The sequence below is a fragment of the Enhydra lutris genome, unplaced genomic scaffold (genome assembly GCF_002288905.1).
Source record: "Enhydra lutris kenyoni isolate GAN:26980312 unplaced genomic scaffold, ASM228890v2 scaffoldscaffold81, whole genome shotgun sequence".
In the NCBI taxonomy this organism is placed as follows: Eukaryota; Metazoa; Chordata; class Mammalia; order Carnivora; family Mustelidae; genus Enhydra; species Enhydra lutris.
This window is the reverse complement of record NW_019154165.1, coordinates 2,517,624-2,530,187: the sequence shown is the minus strand read 5'-3', so window position 1 is coordinate 2,530,187 and position 12,564 is coordinate 2,517,624. Positions and strand designations below refer to the sequence as shown.

Here is a 12,564-nt window from a genome sequence, read left to right as displayed (position 1 = left end):
AACAAGATGGACCTCAGCTGTCCGAAGTGGGGGAGGGAGCTGGCGGCATGGAGAAAGGGCGAGAAACAGTCTATCACACTAGACAGCCAAATCTGCACAACATTTCATTTCCAAAAGTAGGAGGGGCCAAATTACACATGTTGTTACAACCAGAGGGACTTAAAGCCTAGGTCTTATTTTTTAAAAGTTTTTCCTTTCAAATTTTCATTTAAATTCTAGTTAGACAACGTAACAATATTGGATTCAGGAGTAGAATGCAGTGATTCATCACTTATACAAAGCCTAGAATTTTAAAACTCAGCAAGCTCTTCCTCTGGGAAAGCCTGGGAGAGCGTTAGGAAATGGAGTGTCCCTCCCTCCCCCCACCGCCACAACGCCCCCTCCACCTTAAGGAGCCAACACAACAAACAGCCCCCAGAGATACAGCATAGAAGAAGCAATTTGAAAAATGCCTGGGGCACACAGGAAAGAGAGCTATTTATTCATCTCAGAGAGGTGTCCCAGAGGGGCAGGATTGCAGGAAGACACCTGTAGGAACAAAGGACTGGCAGGTGCCATTTCCTTCCTCTGCTCTACAGCATAAACACACGGCCACCTGCGGGAACCAGTGCCACCCTACCATTCACTACCTAACTTGCTTACACCAAGCCCCCCACTCCATGCTTCAGCAGACCCACCCTTTCCAGTCATACTTGCCTCAATCCCAGTGCTGTGGGTCCCCTCCCCCAGAAGACCAGCGCAAAGCTTGCCAACACTGCATCTGCTGACCAGAGTGCTTTGTGGGGCCTTGGTCCTGGTGGTGATGGTGGTGGTGGTGGTGGTGGTAGTAGTGGTGGTGGTGTCAACAGCAGGCCCTGTGGAAGCCCGAGGGGCACCTTGTTAAAATTGCACACCCCACCCACACAGCTCTGGTCCCCATGGCAGCAGCTGCAGGTCTTGTTTCACAAGTAGACTGGCATGCACCTTGTTAAAATTGCACGCCCCACCCCGGCCAGGGACCAAACACTGCCCACAAGGGGCAAAAAGAGCCTCTGCAGATGACTGGACTGAGGGAAAAGACAGCCAGGACACAACAGCAGGGCACGTGCAACACACATAGGAGACACCCCCTGAAACACCAGGTTCTGGGGAACACGGGACACTGACTGCAGGGTGCTACAGGACCTCTTCTTCACGAGGCCATTACCTGCAAGAGCAGGAGACATAGCTGACTTCCCGAATATACAGAAACAGACACAGAGAATTAGATAAAATGAGGAGACAGGAATATGTCCCAAATGAAAGACCAAGACAAAACCATAGCAAGAGACCTAAGCAAAACAAACATAAATAATATGCCTGATAGAGAATTTTAAATAATGGTCATAAAGATATTCACTGGACTCGAGAAAAGAGTGAAGGACATCAGTGAGACCCTTAACAAAGAGATAATTAAAAAAAAAAAAAAAGAACCCATAAGAGATGAGGAACACAGTAACCTACCAAAACTGAAGCAGAAAGAAATAGAAAATTTGAACAGACTGACTACCAGCAAGAAAACTGAATTAGTACACAATAAACTCCCAACAAACAGAAGTTCAGGACCAGACAGCTTCACGGGTGAATTCTACCAAACATTTAAAGAAAGAGTTCATAGCTATGCTTCTCAAACTATTCCAAAATCTAGAAGAGGAAGGAAAACTTCCAAATTCATCCTATGAGGTCAGCATCAGCCTGATACCAAAACCAGATAAAGACACCGCAGAGAGAGACAGAGGCAGAGACGGAGAGAACTACAGGCCAGTATTGCTGAGGAACATAGGTGCAAAAGTCCTCAACAAAATACTAGCAAACTAAATCCAAGAATACGTCAAAAGAATCATTCACCATGATCCAGTGGGATTTATTCCTGGGATGCAAGGGTGGTTCAGTATTCGCAAATCAATCAATGTGGTACATCACATCAATAAGAGAAAGGGTAAAAACCATGCAATCATTTCAATCCATGCATGATGAAAGCTCTCAACAAAGTAGGTTTAGAAGTAGCATACATCAACATAACGAAGGCCATATATGAAAAACCCAGAGCTAACATCATACTCAAGGGGAAAAACCGAGAGCTTTCCCCCTAAGGTCAGGAACAAGACAAGGATGTCCACTCTCCCCACTTTTCTTCAACATAGTACCAGAAGTCCCAGCTGCATTAATCAGACAACAAAGAAAAATAAAACGGCTTCCATATTGGTAAGTAAGTACAACTTTCACTGTTTGCAGATGACGTGACACTATATATAGAAAACTCAGAAGTCTCATCCAAAAACCTACTAGTACTGATAAATGAATTCAGTAAAGTTGTAGGATACAAAATCAAACACCAGTAATGAAGCAGCAAAAAGAGAAAATAAGAAAATAATCCCATTTACAATTGCACCCAAAATAGTAAGTACCTAGGAATAATCTTACCAAAGAGGTGAAAGGCGTGTATTCTGGGAAACCTGGGAGGCTCACTCAGTTAAATGTCTGCCTTCTGCTCAGGTCATGATCCCATGGTCCTGGGATCAAGCTCCCTGCTCAGTGAAGAGTCTGCTTCTCCTTCTACCCCTTCCTCCTGTTTGTGCTGTCTCTCTCACACTCTCTCTCTCACAAATAAATAAAATCTTAAAAAAACAAAAACTAATGTCTGTCCTAAGACTCTATTGTTGATAAAAGGACATGTAATCTGAAAGCTATAAAACATTGATCAAAGAAATGCAATACCACACAAAGAAATGGAAAGATGTTCCATCCTCATGACTTGGAGGAACAAATGTTAAAATATGTATACTATCTAAGCAATGTACAGATTTTAAAAAATCCATATAAAAAAACAATAGGATTTTAAATGATGTAGAAGAAAAAACCCTGAAATTTGTTTGGATCCCCAAAAGACCCTGTGTATCCAAAACAGTTTTGAAAAAGAAAAACAGAACTAGAGGTATCACAGTTCCAGACTTCACAGTATACTATGAAGCTATAGTGATCAAAACAGTAGGGTACTGGTGCAAAAATAGACACATAGATCAGTGGAACAGAGTAAAAAACCCAGAAATGAACACAAAATTATATGGCAAATTAATCTTAGACAAAGCAGAAAAGAATATCCAATGGGGAAAAAAAACAGTGTATTCAACAATTAGTATTGGGGAAACTGGTCAGCTAAATGCAGAAGAATGAATCTGGAGCAATTTCTTGCATCATTCAGAGAAATAAACTCAAAATGGGTTAAGAACCTAAATGTGGAATCTGAAACTATAAACATACTAGGAGAGATCCTAGACAATAATTTCTCTGACATCAGTCTTAACAACATCCAGATATGTTTCCTGAGGCAAGAGAAACAAAAACAATATGTCAAAATAAAAAGTTTCCGCATAGCAAAGGAAACAACAAAACTAAAGGACAGGCTACTGAATGGGAGAAGATATTTGAAAATGACATAGCCAATAAAGGGTTAGTATACAAGATATATAAAGAACTTACTTATACAACTCAACACCAAAAAGAAAATAACCACATGAAATAATCCAGTGTAAAAATGGTAGAGGACATGAGCAGACATTTCTCTAAAGAAGACATACAGATGGCCAACAGATACATGAAGAGGTACTCAACATTACTCATTATTAGGACAATGCAAATCAAAACTACAGTGAGATATCTCACACCTGTCAGAATGACAAAAATCAAAAATTCAAGAAAGAACAAGTGTTGGTAAGGATGTGATGAAATAGGAACCTCTGTGCACTGTTGGGAATAGGACCTGGTATAGTTACTGTGGCAGGTAGACAGTGTGGAGTTTCCTGAAAATCTTAAAATGAATCATCCATACATTCCAAGAATCACAGTACTGAGTATTTACCCAAAGAAAATGAAAACACTATTTCAAAGCGTTTATAGAAGCATTATTTATAATAGCCCTATGCTTATAGAAGCATTATTTACAATAACCAAAACATGGAAGCAGTTTACATGTCTATTGATAGATGAATGGAGAATGAAGTGGTATATGAATGCAGTGCAATATTCTTCAGCCACTAAAGTGAATGAAGTCTTTACATTTGCAACAAGGTGGGTTGATCTAGAGAGAATAATGCTAAGAGAAATAAGCCAGTCAGAGAAAGGTAAGTACCGTATGATTTGATTCTTCTGTGGAATTTAAGAAACAAAACAAATTAACAAGGGGAAAAAAGAGAGAGAAACCAAAAAGCAGACTATTAACTATAGAGAACAAAGAGATGGTTACCAGAGGGGAGGTGGATGAGGTGATGGGTGAAATAAGTGAATGTGGCTAAAGTACACTTATCTTGATGAGCACTGAATAATATACAGACCTGTTGAATCACTATAGTGTACACTGGAAACTAATGTAACACTGTATGTTAAGTACACTGAAATTAAAATTATATCTGTAAGCCCAATTTAATAGCCTATTAAAAGAATCATACTCTATCTTCAAGTAAGATTTATCATTTGAGTGACAAGATGATTCAATATACCTACATCATTTAAGAAGACACCCCACACTAACAGAACAACGGATAAAAATCAATGAACATCTCAATAGATGCAGAAAAGGCATTTGACAAAATTCAACACTTTCATGATAAAAACTCTCAACAGAGTGGTTTTAGAAGGAATTTACCTCAACACAATAAAGGACATACATTACTGTGTTTTAAGCAGCGTATTCATTTTATTCTTTGGTATAGTTTCCATCTCTTTTCCAAAATTATTCATGTCTTTGCGTGCTATCTTTCCTAATAAAGTCTTTAATTTATTAATCATAGTTCTTTTAAATTCTCTATAATTTCCCACATCTGCACTTGATTCTTTTAATTGATTTGTCACTTGACAATGAATTGTTATCTTCTGTCTGTGTACCTTGTAATGTTTGACTGCAGATCTCTCTCTCTCTCTCTCTCTTTTTTAGTGTCTGGACCCGTGCCTTTTATTTATTTATTTATTTTTAGTTTCAGGTACCTCATGTGTAGAACAATAGAGACTGACGTAAACAATCATCATCTTAAAAGGGGACAGTCATCTCTTTGTTCACTGTTGCACCTAGTAATCAATGGTTTAAATCTTTGTACAGGTATTATTAAATTATACAGAACTACTTCTATTGAAGTATGGTATTTCTGTGCTCTGCTTGGCTAATCTTTTTCTTTTTTGGCCAGTCTTTTTTTTTTAAATTTTATAAATTTTATTTTTTTAAAACATATATTTTTATCCCCAGGGGTACGTGTCTGTGAATCGCCAGGTTTACACATTTCACAGCACTCACCATAGCACATACCCTCCCCAATGTCCATAACCCCACCCCCCCACCCAACCCCCCTCCCCCCAGCAACCCTCAGTTTGTTTTGTGAGATTAAGAGTCACTTATGGTTTGTCTCCCTCCCAATCCCATCTTGTTTCATTTACTCTTCTCCTACCCCCTTAACCCCCCATGTTGCATCTCCTCTCCCTCATATCAGGGAGATCATTTGATAATTGTCTTTCTCTGATTGACTTATTTCGCTAAGCATGATACCCTCTAGTTCCATCCACGTCGTCGCAAATGGCAAGATTTCATTTCTTTTGATGGCTGCATAGTATTCCATTGTGTATATATACTACTTCTTCTTTATCCATTCATCTGTTGATGGACATCTAGGTTCTTTCCATAGTTTGGCTATTGTAGACATGGCTGCTATAAACATTCGGGTGCACGTGCCCCTTTGTATCACTACATTTGTATCTTTAGGGTAAATACCCAGTAGTGCAATTGCTGGGTCATAGGGTAGTTCTATTTTCAACATTTTGAGGAACCTCCATGCTGTTTTCCAGAATGGTTGCACCAGCTTGCATTCCCACCGTGTAGGAGGGTTCCCCTTTCTCCGCATCCTCGCCAGCATCTGTCATTTCCTGACTTGTTAATTTTAGCCATTCTGACTGGTGTGAGGTGATATCTCATTGTGGTTTTGATTTGTATTTCCCTGATGCCGAGTGATGTGGAGCACTTTTTCATGTGTCTGTTGGCCATCTGGATGTCTTCTTTTCTGCTTGGCTAATCTTAAAGAATGATAACTTTTGGGGTGCCTGGGTGGCTCAGTGGGTTAAGGCCTCTGCCTTCGGCTCAGGTAATGGTCTCAGGGTCCTGGGATCAAGCCCCGCATTGGGCTCTCTGCTTGGCAGGGAGCCTGCTTCCTCCCTCTCTCTCTGCCTGCCTCTCTGCCTGCTTGTGATCTCTCTCTGTCAAATAAACAAAATAAAATCTTTAAAAAAATGATGACTTTTTCATATTCATTTTACATCAATGTTAGTTGTCCACAACTTACAGCATCATATTATATCTTTTAGATATGATGATAAAGACAATGGTAGCTATAGTGAGGAGTAACTAAATGCAAGGGACATCTTTGCTGAGATAGTTGCTTGGCCTTAGCTGTTTTACTTAATATGTGAAACAAATAATGTAAAAAAAAATACTAAGTTGAGAGACACATTCATGAACCATTTCTACTTTCTCTTCTTTGCTCTTTTAGAATTATGAAGTAATTCACTTATCATGTAATTTAAAGTTTGCAGTTCATTGGGTTTTAGTATATTTTCTCAGTTATGCAACCATCACCTCAATTTAATTTAAAACATTTTCATTTCCCCCAACAAGTAATTCTGTGTCTATTAGCCCTCATTCCACATTTCCTTGTCTTCCTCCCTCCAGCCCTAGGCAACTGTTAATCTACTTTTTATCTTTATAAATTTGTCTATTCTCGATATTTTACATAAATGGAATCATATAAAATGATGTCTTTTGTGATTGGCTTCTTTCACTTAGCATATTTTCAAAGTTTCTCCAGGTCATATCATGTACTGTCTGTATTTAATTCATTCATTTAGCTATTTGAATAGTGCTGCTATAAATGTTCATGTACAAGTTTCTGTTTGAATACCTGTCTTCATTTCTCTTCAGTATATTTCTAGCAGGGGAATTTCTGGGTTATGTGGTTACTCTATGTTTAACTTTTTGGGGGAAATGTCACCTGTTTTCCAAAGTGGCTGCAATATTTTCTTTCCCACCAGCAATGTCTGAGGATTCCAATTGCTCCATCATCACCAAGATTTTTTTAAAAGATTTTATTTATTTATTAGAGAGAGCATGTGTGCATGCATACATGAGTGGGGATGGGGGTGGAGGGGCAGAGGGAGAGGGAGAAACAGACTACCCCCTGAGCACAGACGCTGATGTGGGTCTGGATCCCAGAACCCTGAGATCATGACCTGTGCTGAAGGTAGACTATTAAACAACTGAGCTCCCCAGGCACCCCCATCTTCACCAAGATTTATTATTGTCCATCTTTTCTATTATAGCTATTCTAGTGTGTGTGAAGTGGTATCTTTGTGGTTTTGAATCACATTTTCCTAATGACTAATGACATTAGCATCTTTTCATGTGTTTATTGACTATTTGTATATCTTCTTTGGAGAAATACCTGTTTAAATCCTTTGCCCGATTTTTTTTTTTCCTTTTCCAAAGATCTTATCCATTCACTTGTCAGAGAGAGAGAGTGCACAAGCAGGCAGAGAGAGAAGCAGGCTCCCAGCCAAGCAGGGAGCCCAATGCAGGACCTGATCCCAGAATCCCGGGATCATGACCTGGGCCAAAGGCAGACACCCAACTGACTGAGCCACCCAGGCGCCCCTCCTTTGCCCAATTTTTAATTGGTTTACTTGTCCTTTTTATTGTAGTAAAATACATATAACAAAATTTACCATTTTAACCATTTTACAGTATAGAGTTCTGGGGCATCAAGTACAGTAAGTACATTTACATTGTTATGCAACCATCACCATTATCCATCTCCAGAACTTTCTCACCTTCCCAAACTAAAACTCTGTACCCACTAACCACTAATTCCCTTTCCCCTCAGCCCTTGGCAATCACCATTCTGCTTTCTATCTATATATAATTGTCTCTCTTGTTTTCTCATGTAAATGGAATCTTATATTTGTCCTTTTGTGATTGGCTTGTTTACTTAGCATAATGTCTTTAAGGTTCATCAACATAGCATGTATCAGAATATCCTTCCATCTTAAAGCTGAATAATATTCCATTGTATGTGCATATCACATTTTGTTTATCCACTTGGGTTGCTTTTACCTTTTGGCTATTATGAATAATATTGATATAAACAGGAGTGCAGTAATATCTGATCAAGTTTCTGCTTTCAATACTTTTGGATTTATACCCAGAAGTGGGATTGCAGGATCATATAATTCTGTATATACCATTTTCCACAGAAGCTGCATTATTTTATATCCCCACTAGTACTACACAAAGGTTCCAATTTCTCCACATCTTCATCAACGTTTATTTTTTGTCTTGTTTTATTTATTTATTTTTTAAAGATTTAATTTATTTATTTGACAGAGAGAGACGCAGTGAGAGAGGGAACACAAGCAGGGGGAGTGGGAGAGGGAGAAGCAGGCTTCCCACTGAGCAGCGAGCCTGACATAGGACTAGATCCCAGGACCCTGGGATCATGACCTGAGCCCAAGGCGGATGCTTAGAGTCTGAGCCACCCAGGCACCCAGCCCAGTTTTGTTTTACTAACAGTCATCCTAATGGGTGTAAAGTGGAATCTCACTTAGTTTTGATTTGCACTTACCTTGTGATTAATAACATGAACATCTTTTCATGTGTTTTTTGTTGGCTATTTGTATATATTCCTTAGGGAAACATCTACTCAAATCCTTTGCCCAATTTTTAATTTTTTGTATTTTTATTATTGATTTGTAAGAATTATTTATGTATTTTGGAAATGAGTCTCTTTTCAAATATATGACTATAACTATTTTTTCCCATTCTGTGGATATTCATTTTACTTTCTTACAGGGTTTTTAAAGACAAAAAATTTCCTTCTGTTGAAGTTGAATTTATCTATCTTTGTTCCTGTTGCCTGTACTTTTGGTGTTGTATCTAAAAATCAATTGCCTAGCCCAAGGGTATGAATATTTATTTCTGTTTTCTGCTAGCAGTTTTATACTTTAGCTTTTTTATTTAGGTCTCTATGATCTTCTCTGAGTTAATTTTTGTTCATGGTATGACACAGCAGTCCAACTTCATTCTTTTGCATGTGGATATTCAGTTGTCCCAGTACCTTTTGTAGAAAAGACTATGATTCTTTCATTGACTTGTTTTGGCATACTCTTCACTTTTTTTTAATTCAAAGTGAGTGCACAAGGTGTACAGGTTGTTAGAAAAAAACAGGGGAGAAAAATTCTTATGTGGTGGTCTTTAGAAGCTCAGCTTTAAGCTTGTTAGATCTTCATATTTCTAATAAATATAATATGATAATGAACTTAGTAAGATACTTTTTCACAAAGTATTGGAGGGTACATATAACATTTTCAGAAACCATTTAACTTACAAATATAAGCCACATATATGCTTCTTGGATTAATACTTGCCAATAATAATATAAAGAAAGTTTTTGAATGCCTTTTCTGCTAAACAGGATAGGTTCCAGTGTAAATGTCTTTTGCCAGTTGTAAACTAACACTACATTGTCTTTCAGTTTCTTCTCCACACACAATAAATGGAAATGATACAGACAGAGAGCACACATCTTGGGATTTATTTTAATAGGAAAAGTTTCTGATGTCTCCATTTTTTTTAAAGATTTTATTTATTTATTTGACAGAAAAAGATCACAAGTAGGCAGAGAGGCAGGCAGAGAGGTAGAGAGGAGGAAACAGGCTCGTCGCTGAGCAGAGAGCCCAATGCAGGGCTCGATCCCAGGACCCTGAGATCATGAGCAGAGGCTTTAACCCACTGAGCCACCAGGCGCCCCGCTGCTATCTCAATTTTAAATGATCCTAGAAAAAAGTGTTTGCCATGTTTCTTCTTTAGGCATGAACTAAAAAAAAAAAAAAAAAAAAAAAAAAAAAAAAAGTCGCACTTATGCTGTGACCACTGCTAATATTGTCCCCACAGTGCTAGGGAACCAAAAAATAATTTTTCAGTTCTAATCACATATTACAATGCGAGGATGAACCAAATGAAACATAGGCAACTAGAGCATTAAGAACATTAGAGATTATCTAATATTTAGTCCTCAAATTTAGTTTTTTTGACACATAGTGGTTTTAAAATTAAAATTACTTCTCTTCATTTTTAAATGGAGAAATTTCAAAGAAAAGATTGAACTTTAAATTTTTCTTGAAATCCAGAACCTTTGGCAGTACTGGGCCTACATTCCCAAGAGGTAATGATAGGCTAGACCTGAAGAGACATTCACTGTGTTTTCTCTCTGACATCAAGATACTTGTTACATTTTTATTAAGCATTACCCTTACACTTGTACTTCATGTAGCAACCCATTTCATTCATTTATGTTACCTGCCTGGACCCTCATACCTGAGGCCATATTCACCCACTGTGTTAGTTTTTTAAGACTGTTATTTCAAATTACCACAATTTTGGTTACTTAAAACAATAAAAGTTTATTTTCTCATACTTTAGGAGGCCAGAATTCTGAAATCAAGATGTTGGATGGTTTAGTTCCTTTTGGAAGCTCTGAGTTCCATGCCTTTCTCCTAGCTTCTAGTTGATGTAGGCAATGCTTAACATTCTATGATTTATAGATCCACCAATCGAGTTGCTGCCTCTGCATTTATGTCCCCTTATTTGTGTCTGTCTCAAGTCTCCCTCCACCTTTTTCTTGAAGGATGCCTGTCATTGGATTTGAGGCCCACCCTAAATCCAAGATGATCTATGAAGACCCTTTTTCCAAATAAGGCCACATTCACTTGTTCCAGGGGTGAGGACTTGGGCACACCTTTTTGGTGGCCACTATTCAAACCACCAAACCCTTGTTTCACAGGTAGGAAAACTGAATCCAGAATAGATTGGGTTACTTGTCCAAAAGTAACACAGAATCAGTTCAAGAACTGAGTCCTCCAATGCCCAGATGAGTCTCCTTTCAAAACACCATCTTACACAGCTTTTTCACTTCTGATCAGTTTATGTTCCAAACAAAATAAAGAATAAACGGAAATAATAAGTTGCCTCCAGCTCTATTGCTTTGCAATTTTGTATGTTATTTTGGCTGATAGAAACCTTTAAAAGCCATAGTCCCTTTGGAAGTATTGTTGCTTTATATAAAAGCAGTAAAAATTAGTAAAGAAAAAGATGGAGAAAAGAAGGAAACCAGTTACATGTTTGTTTAAAGCTGTCTGAAGAAAATATTTTTTTAGGTTCAAATTCCAGCTCTGCTACTAACTTGTTGTATGACCTTGAGCTATCTCTTCTCCCAAGGCTTCAATTTGCCATTGTAAAATAAGGGAAAAGGACCAGATGATTTATTTCTAAGATCCCCTTTAGTTTCAACTTTGTGGGATTCTGTTTTTGCAGAATTATTCTGAGTGTTGTTAGTCAACCACTTTGAGATCCAATTGTCCAGATAAGCAGTCAGTAAAAATTCTTGTCAGTAAAAATAGCTTTCAATAGGAACACCTATTCCACTACCACCCCTATTTTGCTGGGGCTACTTTAATGTTAGTTTTCAATGGTGAGGATGGATTTGTGCTGAACTATGCATAGCCATCCTCCCCCTACATTTTCTCTGTAACCTTCCCAGACCTAAACAATACACACTGATTCACACACCCTATTATCATTCTCCTGTTCCAGTCTATAGAAGAGACCCCGAATCGCTAAGGAAATGTTGAAAAACAAAAATAAAACTGGTGGCATCACATTACCTGATTTCAAGCTTTACTACAAAGCTATGATCACCAAGACAGCATGGTACTGGCATAAAAACCAGTCTATAGCCATTGAAGAACAAGCTAACTGACAGATCAAGATAATCAAACCTGATTTTAGGCACATTAACAATATCCTGAAACCAAAAAATAAGCCATTTTGATTATAAATTAAGTAAAAGTAAAAATAAAAGATCTTACCTTATATAAATTTTTTTCTGATAAACTGTTCTCACCCTGGTTTCTGTTTATGATGTTCTAAGGTTTCAACTCCCTTGACATTTAACTTTATAGGCTACAACTTTCCACAACGGCAATTATCATTTGTTCTGTGGCTAGTTTGGGAAGCAATTCTGAAATTAGGAGCCAGGATTTATTAGCTTAGATGTAAAAACTTATACCCTTTGGAATAAATTGAGTTTTCACTCAAATGATGTACTGTATTAGTTTGCTATGGCTGCCTACAAGAAGCAACAAACTGGGTTGCTTAAACAACAGATTTCTTTATTTCATTATTTTAGAGGCTAAAAGTCTGAGATCAAAGTATTGTTTGAGTTGGCTTTGTTTGAGATCTCTTGTCTTGGCTTAGAGATGGCTTCTTCCTGCCATTTCACACAATCTTTTTCTGTGTGCATGTATTCCAGGTATCTCTCTGTGTGTTTTAATCTCCTCTTTTTATAAGGACAGCAGTCGTATTGAATTATTACCTCATTTTAACTTAATTACCTCTTAAAAGGCTCTGTCTCCAAATAGAGTTACATTAGGACTTCAACATAAGAATTCAGCGGTGGGGGT

At 37.9% G+C, this 12,564-nt stretch overlaps 1 protein-coding gene across 3 annotated transcripts in view; it reads left to right on the top strand.

Moving 5' to 3' along the window:
• The window catches only part of LOC111161019 (ectodysplasin A), a 423,110-nt gene that overhangs the window by 227,260 nt on the left and 183,286 nt on the right, over window positions 1-12,564 (top strand). The window lies entirely within an intron of this gene.